Below are 19,521 nucleotides of genomic sequence, written 5' to 3'. Positions count from 1 at the left end.
TAACATCTTTGACCCTCCCCCTCATTTAAGCTACTTTTTTTCTTCAACTGACCAGCATGTCATAATAAAGCTGTCGTACTACATTAATTATGCCTTTATTATTAATAATTATCCGTAACAGTTTGTTATTATTCAATGATAGACTGGTGATGGACACACGAAAAGCAATAGTGACCACAACGTCTTCTTTATTCATTATTTGTATCGATTCCCAACTTTGAATCAATAAGTTTGTGAACATAAAGGAAATAAAGAAATCAGATATAATGAACATTTTTTATAGTATTTTAAAATTAAGAGCACAAATGACAGGAAATGACTCCAAAGGAATCACAAGACACAATGCAAAAAATGAATGGTACTACAAATTCAGTGACAGAATCCATGCAATGGCCCGTGGCTACAGCAATAGAAACAGTGATATTGATATTCACCTCACCGCAGTGGTCAAGCTTGCAAAGTAGGATTCGTATCAAGGGCGATGCGTCACAATACCACATCTTTTTAAATAATTCTTTTTACTGTTCCCATTAAATCAAGTTTCGAGTATATGTGTTGTTGTAGGCGAGTGAATAATGCTAATACTTCAAATATATGTCAGTCATTTCGTGAAATGACAAAACATTTCAGGCATTTCGTGAAATGACTAATAGAATCGGCCATTTCGCGTAATTTTAATTAAAAACAATCAGTATACTTCTGTCATTTCATGACATTTCGCTTAATAACTAAATCTACAAAAGTGGATCACAGTTTCAACGTCACTTATTGTAACTAACAGCTAAGACTATTGTGGCAGTGACTGTTGCACTTGGCTTTGAAGCATTTACACCTGTTTGTTTGACACTTGTTGTGCCCAGAGAAGCCACATGTCATTGACCCCTGCCCACCACATATAAATGAAATGGAAATTCATTCACAGACAGACGTATATTGATAGTTGTTACACAACAAGGCGCAAAACAACTGACCCTATTAGTCCTTTTACGAAATGATTGAAATGTTTAATCATTCCACGAAATAACTGGTAGTCTTGTATTGTGAGACATAATGTGAAATGACTGAGGTAAGACAACAATGACTCAATTTTCACTTTTCATATGCATAGGTTCATGCATCCGAGAGATGCTATACTGTGAATCCGACAAGATTTCAAACTCCAAAGATCAAAGTGCGAAATATCAACATGAACTGAAATATATAATTATTCATAAAATGTGTTTTCGTGTGTTCCCAGGACAATTCATTGCTCACAAGTGCTTTTGAGCAGTTAATTATACTGTAAACAAGCGCTATACAAGTGTATATTAATTATTAATTATTATTATTATTACGTAATGGAACCAAAGAAAAGACAATCACTGAGATGTTACACAACAAAAGTGTTTCATTTCATGTAATGAATGCATAACGAAAGTGAAAATAAACATTGAAAGGAGTGTATGGCATTTTGAATATGTCTGACATCCGTAGGATGTCACGAGCTGTTATTCTGGAAACTTCACAAAAGACCACAGCACTTGCTGGTCAGAATCTGGATTTTTCAATCGTATACAAAAAAGTGTCCTCACCGAAATCATTCAACCCGGACAGCGGCTGGTTTTACTTTTATTATAGCTTGTGAAAGTATTCGTTTTTGTTTTTGTTTTCGCATGTACGACTTACAAAAAATGTCCATGAATGCTTTCCGAAATGGCGGATACCCGAACACATAAACCAATACATTTAAAAAGCAACCAACAAAACCTACAACCGTAAACCACTGACCCTGTGGTAAGATATACTCGCTCTTTGCCATTATGGGTATAGCGGTTAAAATCGGAATCATGGGAAATACATATATGAAAAGAAGGAGCGAAATGAAAACAACAGATTTCCGTTTTCTGTCCTCTAATATAAGGTTCCTAACATTTGGCCTCTGTATCCCCGCTTCTTCTGTCCCAACCTTATTCAGTCTCATGACTGACTGTATGATCCTCATGTAACAGAAAGTTACTACACATACTGTCAACACGGGACCAAAAAGCACACGTAGGGAGAAAGCTGTAGACATAAATCGAGGGAGAGATAGCAGAAGTCTCGGTTCGTAATGAAACACATTGGGTGATGGTATGAGTGCCAGAGCTTCTGCGGTGAGCCAGAACAACCAGCAGAAGACGATGATGAAGATGACTCTTCTTGTGGTTACCCACTGTTTGTATTTAGCGTGATAATATACAAGAATGTAGCGGTCAACCACGATAAACATTATATTATACGTTGAAAGGCGAATTGTCACAATGGAAACAAAACCTGAAATGTGAACCCACATGTCATCATACGGGAAGTGGTTTAAAAACCCAGGAGGAATGCTAATTACTATGATCAGTATTCCAAGCATCAAGTTTAAGGCCGAGAAATGTCCAAACATAAGTTTTAATGATGTTTTGATTTTTGATTTCAGGAATATGAAAACAGAGAGTGCATTTATACTGACAACAGCTACTGAAATGATAAGCAAAACATACACAGCTGGTCGGTTATCAAGCGGTGATGCGGTAGAATTCATTGTAGCGATTGCTGTAGCTAAACCATGGGCACAGTAGATACTCCAAATATCTGATCTTGATAATTTGTACACTTATATCAATCATTCATGTAGGTTATTCTTGCATGTGTGACATATATATATTTGTATTACATTTGGAATCACGCTTTCTCAGTAAAGTGTAGATTCTAACATTTTTGATGGGGTGAGTTCCATCCGGGATTGAGAACCCACGTTATCAGAGTCAGGCACGTAATCGTCAGCACACAAAGTCAGCCTCCTAACCCACTCATCCACCGCGTCTTCTACAATATGGAAATCAAACAACTGGTGGTCTTTGTGCATTTTCTTACAGGGATGCCGGACACATTTAGTTTGAAGAATTGAGTTTATGTGTATACTGGGCCTGGTGTAGTCAAAATTCTTCTCATCCTCTCAGCCTGGATTTACACAAGGTAAATTTACAGGAACAAGATGTGTTGTAGGTATTGGCAAATAACGTGATTGTACAGAATGAATTTACCAAAGGTATGGCTTCTTGCTTCAGGAACGCCAACGAACATTGCGATGAATAACTTTTCCTTCCCTTCTGAATCATCTCACATCAAAGGAGACAATGTAGTTCTGGCGTCTCCATCCATTTATTGGGAACTATCTTCATGTCCAAGATGTCAAATTCCTGCAAAATACACCAGGACATAATTTTCATCTTTTGCTGACAAGGAAGACTGATAAAGGATATTGTCTTTTTTGGCAGTGTCTAACGGTTTGGGACAGGGTGGCAGTTAGTGTTTTCCGTATTTTCATCTCTAACGTGTGAAAACCTTGAAGAGTATTGGCCTTGAATCGGCATACACAGACCATGTGCCATTTCCTGAAAGAGTATTTTGTCTCGAAAAGAACAGTACAGTACAGTAATAAAACTCCTAACAGAAAGTAGTAAACGTGATATTGGTTGACACTGAAGTGTGTGTTTTGTTAACAAAATTGTTCTGATTTCAGTATGGAGCTGTGTCCTAAATAGTTGCTCGCTGCTAAAATGACCGTTTTGACCGAAATATGACTTACTGTTTGGGGTAATGGATGCCACATGGTAGGATGACCACCACAACATCCTCCAGCCATTTCCCGAAGATTGACTTACATTGGATGTATCATGTAATATCTAGTGTCTTTTGGATTACAACATTTGTCCCAATATCACGACTCTTAAAGGCAAAGAAAGCCTGATCGCTCTCATTTGGAGTGATTCCAGTAGTCAAGCCTCGCTATGCTCAGGTCATATATGCTTGTGTTTTGCTCTCAGATAATTCCCCGCTTTTGACACACAATAAAATTCTGCACAATGAAATTCAGCCGATCTTCTTCGACGTCCTCAGATTCCAGTCGCCTGCTACGGTCACTGTAGTGGTGATTTCTTAACATATCATTACTTCTCAATGCCTGTGAGAGCAAATGGCTTTTTTTTGGCACTGAGGTCTTGATCAGATTGGTACTGATGTTGAAACTGTCATTGAATAGAAGGATCAAGTCGGATTTATGTGCCGAGGCCAGTACTAAGAACACTATGGGACGTATATTTCAGGTCATCTATGCGTCCGCTTTTGCCTCCAGAAAGTTCACTCGCTTGTGACACGGAAAAAGATCCTTCTCTCATTCGTTAAGACGATCTTCTTCCTCATTCTCAGATACCTGTCACCATGCCATGGTCATTGCAGTACTTCTCATTTGACATGGAACCTACTGATCATCATACAGAATAGATCCGATTCTTCATGTGCCTTTAGGTGTACCCCATCAGTACTTAGCGTTCTTAGAGTTTGTTTAACACGTGATTATTGTGTGTGTTGTTGGAAAGGATCATTCAGAAATATTTCAGCTGTATGATGGCATTCAATTAACAATCGAGTCTGCCCCAGACATTTCAGTGACTGGCATGACGAACATCTGTCTATGCAATTTGCTTGTAGCAATCATTCCAGCGAGTCAGATCAACCGATCCAGTTAATCCCGACAAGCATTGATTGCTGAAGACCTATTCTAACCTGGACCTTCACCGCAACATACGTCAATTATTGCTGTAAACTAGTTAGAGGCACCAAATGGCCACAGATGCACTGAGCTCGATACAGGTATGTGTTCTGACAAATTATGCCTGAAATTTAGAATATTGTGTTTTTGTACTCTTGAAATTTTACTAAGGAATGATTTTGCTTTTCATACAAAACAACCATCTGTGGAAATTATTTGGATACTTATAAACGCTGGTGAAAGTTAGTTCCTTTCTTTGCTTGTTGTTTAAGGATTATCTCCTAGATCGCATTTTAGGGCAAGCATTGGTTGCTGATGACAATATTTTAAATATGGCCAGCTCACTCAAAACGAAATTATTTGGGTAAATCGGTTTTAACATTATACTTGGGATTGCATTTTCTCGATAAAAAACCGATTCCTGTACGTTATATATGTCACGTCCCAATTGGGATTCGAAACCAAATTAGGCACCCGTGAACGGCCACCTCCTCGTGGTGGGTGCTGGGTAATGCCAAGAGCTGTTCAAACCCCCTTGTGGACCCGGGTCAAATAGGTCCATAGCACCCCATGGCTGGTTGCAAGGAGCAACCGAATTGGGCCACCTGTTTGCCGTGGGTTGCGTCCCGTGTCGGTGGAGGACGGTAGTCTAGTGGTTGAGGGCAGTAGGAGCCTGAACCGTGTTCCTGTTGCTCAACACACCACTTCGGCCCTTACTTCACCTAGACTAGTACTGTGTATGGACGTGTACGTCACTGCACAATTTATTTTGTAAATGTCTTACATTTGGCCTTGGTGCGTTTGTACATATTAAATGTCAATGATTTGCAATATGATGTTCTGCTCTTTGCCTAGAGTCGTATGCCAGAGGGCGGTGGCTCATGGGCCAATCTGGTGGATTAGCTATTTATAACTCTTTTGCTGGAGTATATCATCCGAGTATCCTTGGTGCTGCAAGTTGGAGACCCACTTGTTTTTAGCATTGTCCTTGTGATACTCCGTGGTGGGTGGGGAGCTCGAATGATGAACCTTAAAACACTAACTATGGCTTACGAAACCCCTATCACCAAGAAAAAAACGTCCTCTTGACACGGATCCTGATGTTAATGAACAAAGACCGCCCACATCTATTGACTATTGGCCACGTTTCATAGTACTTGAGACTGTTGACAAGACTCCTTTGAAGTTGAACCCTTTTGCTGTTTCAAAAGGCGCACAAAGCATAGCAGGAGATGTTTAAAATGTTAGACGTTTGTGTACAGGTTCATTTCTTATTGAATGTAGTAAGAGACAACAGGCAAATAGTCTCTGCCCACCGAAAGCTTAACACCAGCAAAGGCATAAAGAGAGACCGAGACCACCTTTTTGCTGATATGCTGGAAATTGATATTGCATCAGAGATGAAGGAACAAGGTGTGTTGTATGTAAAACGTTTCACTACCCGTAAACACAATGAGATCCAACAAATAAACACCTATTTGTTTTCTTTCTCTACTCCGACTGCTCCTAAATCGATAAAGGCTGGTTACTGTCATATCAAAGTGGAAACATATATTCCGAATCCACTGAGATGTTTCAATTGCCAGAAGATGGGCATGGCGTCAATACTTGCACATTGTCTGTTGTGTGTGCTCACTGTGGTGAGAAGACACACACAACGGAAGATTGTGACAGTAGTTATGAGAAATGTACTAACTGTTCAGGAGATCATTCCTCTTTTTCCAAAGAGTGTCCAATATGGAAGCAGCAGATGGAGGTAAACAAACTGAAATTTACCCAAAATATTAGTTTTTCAGAAGCAAAACAGCTTGTTCAGAGATCTGAATTAACAGAAACATATGCTTCAAGAACTAAGACATCATCTGAGGCGACGAATAAAGCAGCCAGACTTGAGGCTGTCAAACAGATTTGACGTGGGTGAACACTGATTCCCCACAGACTTTTGCACCTGCAGTATCTACCCAAACTGCTAAGCCACTTTCTGGCACGTCTCAAAGTCAACCAGAGCCAGATCGTGATCAAAATGTGTCATCTTAGTCTACCACAAGGTCTCAGTTGTTGTGTAACGTGCAACAAACTGCTAAAGGCAAAGGTAAACATAAGCCGGATTCTTCCCAAAAACAAAGTGGCAGAGCCCCAAAAGGGTCCGAAATTAAGATTAAACTTTACAACAAATATGGATCACTTGAGGACATGGACGTGTCCGAAAATGTCCATTTTAGGGCGCACAGCTTGTCGCCCACCAAAAAGGTACGGGGTAGATCTCCCAAAACAGAAGTACAGTCGATCTCTTAGTGCGTTAAGAATCATTTGTGAAAAATGCGCTGATTAATAAACAACATGCTGTGTCTATCTTGATCTTGAGAAAGCATATGTCACAAACTGGAAATATGGTATTTTAAGATATTTACATGATTTCCGTTTACGAGGTCGTTTTCATAGCCAATTCTTTAAATAACAGACAAGTCCGAGTGCATTCTACCCTGTCTGATCATTACAATCAGGATCAGGGTGTTCCACAAGGCAGTATTTTGTCTGTCACCCTTTTTAGCATCAAGATCAACAGTTTATCTAAAGTTTTAAACGATTTAATAGATGGATATTTATTTGTGGATGATTTAAATATTTTTTGCCGTGGTAAAAATATGCATACTATTGAACGGCAACTGCAGCTGTGTTTAAACAAAATAGATAAATGGTGTCTTGAAAACGGCTTCAAATTTTCTAAATCAAAAACCAATTGTACACACTTCTGTCGTAAATACAAACCCCATAAAGACCCAGAACTATTTCTCAGTGGTACCCCAATCAAAGTGGTCAAGGAGGCCAAGTTCTTGGGACTTATTTTCGACTCACTTTTGACCTTTTTGCAGCATATTAAATCCCTTAAAGCCAAATCCCTGAAGGCACTCGATTTAGTAAAGGTTGTTTCAAATTCAAAATGGGGCTGAAGCTGATGAGCCTTCTCTCAACTTACGCCGTATAAACCTATCTTTACAATACATTACAAAATTAGCTTGTAATGAGCCTAATCCCGCATTTAATTGTATCTTTAATCCTCTCTATGAGGATTTGGTTAACAAAAAGTCTTCCCTTGTTCCGCCTCTTGGGCTCAGAATTAAGCCATTTCTTGCTGCTTCTAGCATTGAACTGGAAAATATAGCTCCTTCCCGTCTTCTTTCCTCTCCTCCTTGGCAACTGGTTAGACCACGAGTTGACCTAACATTAACTACATTTAAGAAATCAGAAACGAATGAATTACAGTATAAACAAGAATATAATCATTTGAAACATAAATATAGCAATTATAAATCCTTATTTACAGATGGGTCCAGGGACGGTGGCGCAGTTGCTTGTGCCACTGTCATTGGATCGAGAACAATATCTTCTAGATTACCAGATAATAGTTCTATTTTTACAGCAGAAGCTAACGCCATATTAACAGCTCTTAAATATACTGAAAGACACCCTAAACGTAAACAATATATAATCTATTCCGATTCTCATTCTTGCCTTCAGGCTATTAAAATATTTCTTGCAAACATCCACTTTTAATAGAAATTACTGAATTGTATAATGATCTTGCCACTGGTCAATAGGACATCGTCTTCTGTTGGTTACCAAGCCATGTAGGAATCTCTGGTAACACATTGGCTGACCTTGCTGCTAAAGCAGCACTCAACAAATCTGTGACACCACTTCTTATTCCTTATAGTGATTACAAAGCCACCATTAGATCTTATATCCGTGATCTGATGCAAAAGAAGTGGGGCACTCAAGTGGGTATCAATAAATTACATGAGATAAAACCTGACACTGGTTATACCCACTTCGGTTGTCAGTCCAGATTTGAAGAGGTTATTTTACGACGATGTCGTATTGGCCACACTAGATACACTCATGCGTACCTGTTAAAAGGTGAGGATCCTCCATTTTGTATCCCTTGTGATGAGAGAGTTAGTCAAGCATATTCTGCTTGACTGTGTTGAATTGTCCATCACAAGGGATAAGTATTTTACAGTTAAAACAATTAAGGATCTTTTTATCAGCGTTAATTCTCATTTAATTATAGGTTTTTTAAAAGAAATTGATTTTTTGGTTGAATTTTGAATAGTATGTTTCTGTAAATAGATGTATTTTAATGATTGGTAGTTTGAATTAGTAACTTGAATTGTTGGTGGCTGTACCCTCAAAGGGGGTTGAAGTATTGTAAAATTATTGTCCTCCTGAGAGGGTACGTAAGTCCACAAACATTCACAGTAAATATAAGTCTACCAGGTTTTTAATCGTAGTATTCATGTATAACAGCACTATGTTTGCATTCCGTTGACAACAAATACAAACAGCTGTGGATGTGAGGCTGACGTGTTTATTTTTACTCTGGTTATTAAGCAGCCAGGTTGGTGGTACCCAAGCTGATAGAACCAGATATCCTTCTGAGTGACCACAGATCTTAAATCATCACACGATTTATGTGTTGCTCTCAACGAAACAAGACAGCATCTGAGTTTAAAATCTGAACTTTGTGTTAAACAGTGGTCAGCTTGGCCTATCAGCGAACAATAGAAATGACTTGAGGGCTGTGGCAAAGAGTGTTGAAAGCATGCAGTGTGACAATTAGTGGAGATTAGACTGAGTGTTAATAAGGCCTACTATGCAGAGCTATGGACTAAGAGTAAAATGAAGTGTAAAAACATTGCTAAGATTCTTATAAGTGTCCATTGTTATCAAATGGAAACAGTGCCATGATTGATACCTAAGAACAACTATATACAAATATATATATATATATATATATATATACATATGAGTCTCCCACACATGTTCTTTTTTTGGCTAGCATATTGTACACTAGCCAGCGGCTGAAGGGATGGTGTAAATCCAACTAGGGTTCATGTAGGTAGCAAAGGTACTGTAAGTCCCCATGGTCCCTAGTGTGGTGATCTACCATCTGTTGTTGGCGATCTATGGTCTGTTTTTATACTGTATTGTCTAAATAGTGATATTAGTTTAACTTTCCATGCTAGTTTAAATCGAAATTGTGAAATTCTAGTTGTTTTACTGTCCTTTGTTGACAGATTTTACCACATGCATATATTTCATTTAAATGTTGTCGTCACGATATGGCTGAGATATTGCCGATGTGACGTAAAATATTAACTCACTCACTCACTCGAAACCACATTAGCGTCATTCACCTAATCGTCATTCCTGTCAGCAATCTAACCCATTCAGCCACAAAAAATGGAAGCGTGACAACTGGTAGTCTTTATCGCCTACTTCAACTATTCCATTTGACCACCTTGATACATAAATGACGTATTTATGATTTCTACAGCTAGGTTTAGTGAAGTATAATAAAAAAGACTCGGAACAGTAGTGCGGAATTCACATACAATATAGAACTCGACGTAAAAACCGATTTTAGATATCTTGGATAATATTATTTTAAGGTATAATATTGTATAATGTTTATACAACATATAAACTGAGATAAAAAAAATTCACACATTTTCTATGATTATTTGATTATGATGTATAAATCACAACTATTGTGAACGTGTTCACAAATCACCTGAAAAATGTTTACAATGGATTTGGTTAATAATCACAGATTAGGTGTACTTTCTTTTGTACGTCAGGTTTTTTGTTTTGTAACAAAAACTTCGTACAACAGTTACCTAACATTTTAAAATTATTCTGAAATTATGAGAGAAGATGTGTGATATCATGAAGGAAAAATGTCTTAAGTTATTTATACTTACATTTCAATGTTGCCAGGGTCTGTTTGATCCTACATTTGAGATTTGGCGAAATACTTGTATGTCACAACGATATTCTGTCTATACAATATCAGGACTATGCATGATCTCGCTGGTTTCTTCCGTGTTCAGCTGTCTACAACTGGCTACATGAGCTCACCATGGAATTCTTGTTGATTGGTAGAGCTTATATGCTATGCTATCTTAATTAGCGCTGTCGTCAGGAATATTGAATGTAACCAGACGATATTTTCCTGTCCCCTCCTGTCCTGAGGGGTTAATTAAATCTAATTATCAAGGTGTCTCAGGTAAGCCTTCCTGTTCAAACAACCACGGATAATATTTCCAAGATTGTTAATTTAACGAGAGTAAACGATTTCTAAATTATATTACGACGTGTCTGTTTATTTGTAGGGGGGAAGTCTGGAGTGAATCATGTGCTGACAAAACTGAAACGAAAATAATTTTGGCTTTATTTTTCTCTAAGCAAAAACCTCTGTAGAACATATAAGCTGCATAAGGACCCTGAAGCATTTCTAAATGGCACTCTCATCAAAGTTGTCAAGGAGGCCAAGTTCTTGGGTATGATCTTTTACTCTCATTTAACTTTTCTTCCGCAAATTAAATACCTAAAAATATATTCCTGAAGGCACTGGATTTATTAAAAGTTTCTCCTTAGAGATCCAGCAAAGATTGGGTTTAAAGGTTGAGAAACTGTTAGCGGCCCGATGTCTCTCCGCCATATTCATCGGTGGCGTTGGACTGATGCGACTGTGGTCGGATTGTAATTCTAGAGTGACCCGACACTAATCTGACATTTCCAACACTCTCCCGACCACCAACCCGTTAAGACCCGTGAAGGTCCTGGGTAGAATAGACCTTCAGCAACCCGTGCTTGCCGTAAAAGGCAACTATGCTTGTCGTAAGAAGCGACTAACGGGATCGGGTGGTCAGGCTTGCTGACTTGGTTGACACATGTCATCGGTCCCCAGTTGCCCTGACCGATGACATGCTGTTGATCACTGGATTGTCTGGTCCAGGCTCGAGTATTTACAGACCGCCGCCGTGTAGCTGACATATTGCTGAGTGCGGCGTAAAACTAAACTCACTCACTCACACCCAACCCGATAAATCGGTTACTATTCATAGGGTGATCGGACACAATAGTGGCTGGATTTGTTGCCAAAATCCAGTATAAAAATGGGCTGCACCTCCTGACGATACTAGTCATGGATCAACGTCCTCTCAAAGCTGCATCCCTGGGCTTTGGTTGTATGCCGCATCAGCAAACTATGCAACATGATGCAATGACCCTTGACTCTTCCTGGGGAGAAGGCATGGAAGACCACGTCATTATTGGGTTCGACCAATGCTGCAAGCTGATAGAAGGATGTTTGCATGGGCACTGTTTCTGACTCACAAATAAACAGAGAATGGGGCATTTAACGGCATTTCTCAATTTCTTTCCAGAACCTCGCACCGAGGCTTACGGAGAGTAATGCCAATACCAGGGGAGCTCTTGAACCTGATCTCAGAAGGTAGTCTGCACCCTATGCACAGACATACAGACAGTGGTAAAAGCACAGGAAAATACAAGGACCAGTCGAGATGACCAGTGAGACACACTAGACAACGAGCGCATAAAATGTATAAAATATAAGATTAAAACATGAAAGAGTATCTTATAGGTCGCTTCTTTGCCTTCTCTCCTCGAACATTTTTGCTCTTTCTTCTACCCATCTTCAGGATCTCGGTGCTGTAGTGTCCGATTAAAATCTTCAGAGTGAATGTCAGCTGGCCCTCTTTCGTAGTCCGTCTTTTTGACCGTTAGATGCCACTGCTTGACATGTGTCAGATGGCACTTGATGGGATTCCCCTCCCACGTCACAACGGATAGCAGTCGAATATTATGTTACCCTCCGATGAGAATCGAAATGGTTATTGGCGGCTATCATACAAAACGGGCAGATTGCAATCAGATGAGCGTCAGATGACTCTTAATCATCGGACACTTATCAGATTGACGTCAGACGTCGGCCAGACACGTCCGATAGTTGCACAACACGAATCTGACACACATCGGACTGACTCAACATTCATCCGACACTAACGAGATCTGCATCCGGAAATTCGAACTAAGTGGTCAATAACAAACTTAAAAACAGCAATTTTAGATTTCTATAAATCATCTCAAGCTTGAGACGCTGTGAAGGGGAAAAACATTTTGAGACTGTCAGTTTGATTGAGCGCGTGAGTAAGCTGTGTAGGTGAGTGTGTGAGTGAATCAGTGCTCAGCTTCAGGCAACAGCTTAACCGTGATCCATACAAACAATACAACACTACTTGCCTGGAAATACGTTTTATTTCCTTTGTAACATGAATATGTAAATGCTTGACACAATGAAGCATTTAAAACAGATAACAATTAAAATAATCAAATCCCTGCAAAAATTAAAATATCGAGATGCCCGGTCAAAGGGGCCGTTCTTGTTTTGAAATTCGCTTCTTGGTGCAACGATTTGTTGGTTACACTACATGGTTCCTAGTCATATCATACTATTGATCACTGGATTGTCTGGTGCAGACTCGATTATTTACAGGCTGCTGCCATTGGACTGATTGTCTGACTGTCACAAATCTATTTCAAATCGAATTTCAACAGTACACAATGGTCATTTTGGGTCAAATAATGAGAATGGGACACCAGTTTTTACTTATCAAAAACTTTTTTCCTTTGACATGTTTCTTCAACTATGAATACGTCTTTTAAAATCGTTATAAAGTTGGAAATGATTTTATTTCAGGGTGCAGGTACAGAAGTGCCCATTCCAGACCTGCCAGTCTTGTAGTGTAAGACTGAAGTACGACAACATGGTTTTCAATTTTCAATTTTCAATTTTCAATGTTCATCTGTATAGGTTTATGCGTCCGATTTAGTGAGAAACCCAACTGATTTAGTAGAGACGTTGTGTGTGATAAAGACAAGATTTCAAATTCTACACGAAGTCCAAAACATTGTCCTCACCGAAATCATTCTATCCGGACAGCTGGTTTTACTTTTATTATAGCTTGTGCAAGTATTCGTTTTTGTTTTTGTTTTCGCACGTGCGACTTACAAAAAATGTCCATGAATGCTTTCCGAAATGGCGGATACCCGAACACATAAACCAATACATTTAGAAAGCAACCAACAAAACTTACAACCGTAAACCACTGACCCTGTGGTAGGGTATTCTTGCTCTTTGCCATTATCGGTACAGCGGCATAAAATGGAATCATGGGAAATACATATATGACAAGAAGAAGCGAAACGAAAACAACAGATTTCCGTTTTCTGTCCTCTAATATAAAGTTCCTAACGTTAGGCCTCTGTATCCCCGCTTCTTCTGTCCCAACCTTATTCAGTCTCATGACTGACTGTATGATCCTTATGTAACAGAAAGTTACTACACATAGTGTCAACACTGCACCAAAAAGCACACGTAGGGAGAAAGTTGTAGACATAAATCGAGGGAGAGATAGTAGAAGTCTCGGTTCGTAATGAAACACGTTGGGTGTTGATATGAATGCCAGAGCTTCTGCGGTGAGCCAGAACAACCAGCAGAAGACGATGATGAAGATCACTCTTCTCGTGGTTACCCACTGTTTGTATTTAGCGTGATAATATACAAGAATGTAGCGGTCAACCACGATAAACATTATATTATACGTTGAAAGGCGAATTGTCACAATGGAAACAAAACCTGAAATGTGAACCCACATGTCATCATACGGGAAGTGGTTTAAAAACCCAGGAGGAATGCTAATTACTATGATCAGTATTCCAAGCATCAAGTTTAAGGCCGAGAAATGTCCAAACATAAGTTTTAATGATGTTTTAATTTTTGATTTCAGGAATATGAAAATAGAGAGTGCATTTATACTGACAACAGCTACTGAAATGATAAGTAAAACATACACAGCTGGTTGGTTACCAAGTGGTGATGCTTCAAGTTCGGTAGAATTCATTGTAGCGACTGCTGTAGGTAAAATATAGGCAGAGCAGATACTCAAAATCAATTTGTGACTGATCTCGATAATTTGTACAATTATATCAATCAATGCATTCAAATAAGTTATTCTTGTACTTGTAACAGATGTTTTTTTAAAGATTAGATATGTTATATTTACATATTCTAAGCTGTGTTAGGGTGAGTCTCATCCGGAATTGAGAACCCACAGAGAGAACCCACTCAGAGTCAGACACCTAATCGCCAGCACACAAAGTCAGCCTCCTAACCCACTCAGCCACAGCGTCTTCTACAATGTGGAAATCAGACAACTGATAGCCTTTGTGTATGTTCTTATAAGGATGCCGGACACATGAGTTTGTTTTGAAGAATTTGGTTTGTGTGTATATGTTATTCCTTCTGTAGTAACATTTCTTCTCAGCCTGGTTTTACACTATGCAAAAACTAGTATACTGAAAAGTATACTAATCAAATATACTCGAACAAGATATGGTGTAGCTATTGTCAAATAACATGATTGTAGAGAATGAATGTATCAAAGCTGTGGCTTCTGTCAGGAACACCAACGTAAAATACGATGAATATCCCTCTCTTTTCCTGTCTGAATCATCAAAGGAGGCAATGTAGTTCTGGCGTCTCCCTTTTCGAGCAACCATTTATCTGGAACTATCTTCATGTCCAAGATGTGAAATTCCCTGCAAAATACACCAGGAAACAATTTGGATCTTTAGCTGACAAGGAGTGCTGATAAAGGATAGTGTCTATCGGTTTGGGACAGAGTGGCATTTAGTGTTTTCTGTAATTTCAGCCTTAAAGATCCTGAAGAGACTTGGCCTTGAATCGTCAATCTATCCAGTTAGTCCCGACAAGTAGTGGCTGCTCAAGACAAATTCTAAGCTGGATCTTTACCGCTGAATACGTCATTGCTGTAAACCCGTTCGAGGAACGGGCAAATCGTGCCGCGAATAGGGTTGTCCAACAAAGAGAACACTGGATTGTCTGGTCCAGACTCGATTATTTACAGACCGCCGCCATATAGCTGGAATATTGCTGAGTGCGGCGTAAAACTCAACTCACTCACTCCCATACGACTGTGCTGAAGCGAAACCTTACTTTCAGACATCAGTCTTTGTCAATCTTAGTAAATTATCAGACGTTTTCATACCTTGACATTAGTAAAGTAAATACACATTTACTGCCATAAATTACAAATGTTCGGATGTTTATTAAAAATAAGCGTATCAAAAAATCCTGCTGCCTTTTGATGCTTTTATTACATGTATCTGGGTTAGAGTGACAGTGCTTTGTAGAAAGAATAAGCTTTAAGAATCAGCTAATATGTACAGTATATATCTAAAATGTGAAAAGCACCTTTGACAATATTTGTCTTTTAAAGAGTCTTTTGATAGTAATCCATTTTCATCGCATATGTCCCGAATAGTAATAATTCCCTTTTTCCTGAATCATTTCTTTAAGAAATGTTCTTTACGTTAACGGCGTGTAAAAGTGTGATTGAACTATAGAATTTCATTGATGATATTTGGGTAAGCATAATGTTGTTTGTGAAATAGTTTCTATGCTTTAAGTACATCTGGCAAAAAAGGACTTTCAACGTAATTAAGGTTTCAGAGTTTGTTTCAAAATTAAATGTATCTTTGAAAGGTACACTGAAAGGATTGTTTGTTTGACATTTACAAAAAATCCAGCGTGGAGGTGATAATTTGAACAATTTAATAATACAATTAATTCAGCTATTTGCATCAGTCTTTCTCCTTTAACATTCTAACTTTAATTTATTTTCATTCTTTTTATGGTGCTAACAGCCCATATGAGATGCTATATATGTAACACCTGGAACATCGAATTTACTTCCCATTCAATTTTCAAGTCATTATATACTTTATCAGTAGATTTAATTTTTTTATCGAACCTCCCAGATTGCTTATGATTTAACTAGATCGATTTTCAAATATGGCATTTTAGAAAATGCATACTGAGTCAATAAAGAAACACTTCACAAAACGTATTTTTTAGAAATAATGAACAATTTTTCTCTGATGATACATCTATGTATCCGAAATGGCATCCCCATCTTTCGACTCTTAAAAACACGTTGGCAAAACCCACTCAAACCCATCCATTCGCCGTGCAAAGACGTTACTGCTAAATCAGGTTTTGCACGTGCAGTCGATTACGTTAGCTTCGCATCGAAGTTTTCTTCATTTGCACGTGTTTGCATTAGCCTCAGGAACTGAAACAAAAAAACCGCTTTGAAACAGTTCTAATGGTACTTTAAATGCAACGATTGTCAAATGTGCAACATGAACGTGCCGTTGGCATGTTGCAAGCGGGAGGACCAGTTATTGACGTCACAAGAGCAATGAATGCAGCCGGCGCAATATGTAGGACTTGCGAGGTCGTCAACAACAAACTGACACCACTTCTGATCGCCCAAGTCGTCCACATGTGACGTCAGGAGCAGAAGACCGTCAAATTGTCACACGTCACCTACGTGACAGAGTTCTGCCCGCTACACGAACCAGGGCTGAGATGTTTAGAGGTCGACCGTCCTCATAGACCATTCGAAATCGGTTGCGGGCTGCCAATCTCCATTCTCGACGTCCATATCGTGGGCCAATCGTTTCATCAACGTCAACGTCTGCTGTGGGCCCAACGTCACCTCCGACGGACCCAGAGAGCCTGGAATAGAGTCGTCTTTAGCGATGAATCCAGGTTTACCCTGAGATTCGCGGACGGTAGGCATAGAGTCTGCAGACGACGTCGTGAACGGCATGCCCAATGTTGTGTACAGGAAGTCGACAGATTCGGGGCGGAAGTTGCATGGTGTGGGGTGCTTTCTGTGGGAACAACCGTTCCCGACTTCTGGTCATCCATGGAAATCTCACAGCGGCTGCTTACCGCGACCAGGTGCTCACCCCTGAACGCGTTCCTTTCATGGCGACTCATGGCCCAGGTCTACAGTTCCAGCATGATAATGCTCGGCCGCATACCGCATGTTTACACGAAATTTCCTTCAAAACCAACCTCAGAATTTGCAGCAACTTGCAAGAGCAATGGCGCAGAATCCCCAACCACGTGTTCACAAGCATCAGGCAGTCGATGAGGACACGGTGTTTGGCAGTGGTGAATGCCCGGGGCGACCATACACAATATTGAACTGAGAAATTTCGAAGCTGTATTCTTGTGACTTGACATTCTGTATACCCATGTTTTGGAACGGCGGTGTAGCCTAATGGAACTGATTGTGGCACTGTCAGTGTATCGAGTACATCACGCAGATCTCAGCATGAAATAATGACAATTTTACCATCTTATCATCTCTTTTATAGTGCCCTGAGGAAAGAAAGTTTCTTTTTGACTCAGTATATTATTTTTTTCAATAGCAGTATACCGATTCTCCTCAGTTCAATCATGAAATACTATCATCAGCGAAGTGAGTCAGTTTATATTCGGCACATGTTTACTCACGAATGACATATCGTAATGAATAATTTTGTTGAATTCTAAAACGAACTAAATGTTCAAATTACAACACATGACTACAGAGGAACCACAATACACCAATGTGATGTTAATATTCACCTTCCTACAACAGTGATCAAAACGAGTTCGAGGTTGAGTATCAAGTGTGAAAAGTCGTCACCATACATCTGCTGGTCTACACCTACATATGATCATGTTCTTGCAATGTGAGACTTAACATGAAATAACGAAGGCACGACAACACAGACGCCCTTATAGGTCCCTAACTATGTGTCCGTCTGTCTGACCCTAGGGTTGGAAATCAAAGAATCAACTGAGAAACCACAGTAGGTGTCTGCGCCTGCATCAGTAACTCGATGACAGTCCCTGTATCAAACTGTACAGGAAGGGTGTTTTGAACTTCGCGTGGTGATATTCCCTCCATGGCTGGAAACAAAAGTCATCCGAAGCTTATCGTATCTTTATCGTAGCATAACCAGTATGTAAATCGCATGAGTGTTGCATTTAAACTCTAAAAGTCTTTATACGTTGGTTGTTATACTGTGATCAAGATCAAAGTACCAACTACCAGCATGAACAGACATAAATACTGACAACACATGCTTCAATAATGACACCAATGGAAAATAAGAATCACAGATGTTACAAACAAGCGTATCTCATTTCATGTGAGGAATACCGAGAAAAAGTCACAAACGTCATTAAGAAGAGTATAATATCATATTTCCAGTATTGCTGCCATGCTAGACTTATAATGAGCTCGAGCGGAAATCTGAGAGGATTTCATAGGCATTTATAAACTACACTGAATAAGAACAAAGGCCACAACACATGCTGGATGTTTGCAAAGTGAACATTGCCCTCACAAGGATCGTTTGATACGGACAGTTCGTTTTACTATATTTATTGCAACAATTTCTTTGTTTTTGCTTTCGATGTAGGACTTCCAAAAATGTCTATGAAATGGTGGATACCTAACACTCAAACTAAAACGTTTAGAAAACCACTCAAAAGAAGCACAACCATAAGCCACTGACCCCGTGGTCGTGTATACAAGTTTTGGACAGTATAGGTACATCGGTAAGAAATAGAACCATGGGAAATACGTTCATGGAAAGAAGAAGATGTAGCGGTAAACCACGATAAACATTACACAATACATTGAAAGGCAAGTTGCCACAATGGTAATAAAACCTAGAATTTGAACCCAAATGTTATTAAAACCCAGAAAATGTCCATAACATAAGTTTCAGTGGTGGAGTGATTTTTTTTTATTTCAGGAATTCCAAACCAGAGACTGTATTTATAGCGACAACAGATACATATAAGAAACAGAGCTGGTTGTTTAACCCTGTTGGCGCTCAAAATTTAATCGTGACACTGGCTTACATAACACCACACAGATCATTCTTCATACTTTCAAACACTGACTTACATAACACCACACAGATCATTCTTCATACTATCAAACACTGACTTACATAACACCACACAGATCATTCTTCATACTTTCAAACACTGACTTACATAACACCACACAGATCATTCTTCATACTATCAAACACTGACTTACATAACACCACACAGATCATTCTTCATACTTTCAAACACTGACTTACATAACACCACACAGATCATTCTTCATACTATCAAACACTGACTTACATAACACCACACAGATCATTCT

The sequence above is a fragment of the Haliotis asinina genome, chromosome 9, assembly GCF_037392515.1.
Source record: "Haliotis asinina isolate JCU_RB_2024 chromosome 9, JCU_Hal_asi_v2, whole genome shotgun sequence".
Taxonomy (NCBI): domain Eukaryota; kingdom Metazoa; phylum Mollusca; class Gastropoda; order Lepetellida; family Haliotidae; genus Haliotis; species Haliotis asinina.
Note: the sequence above shows the minus strand (reverse complement) of the source record.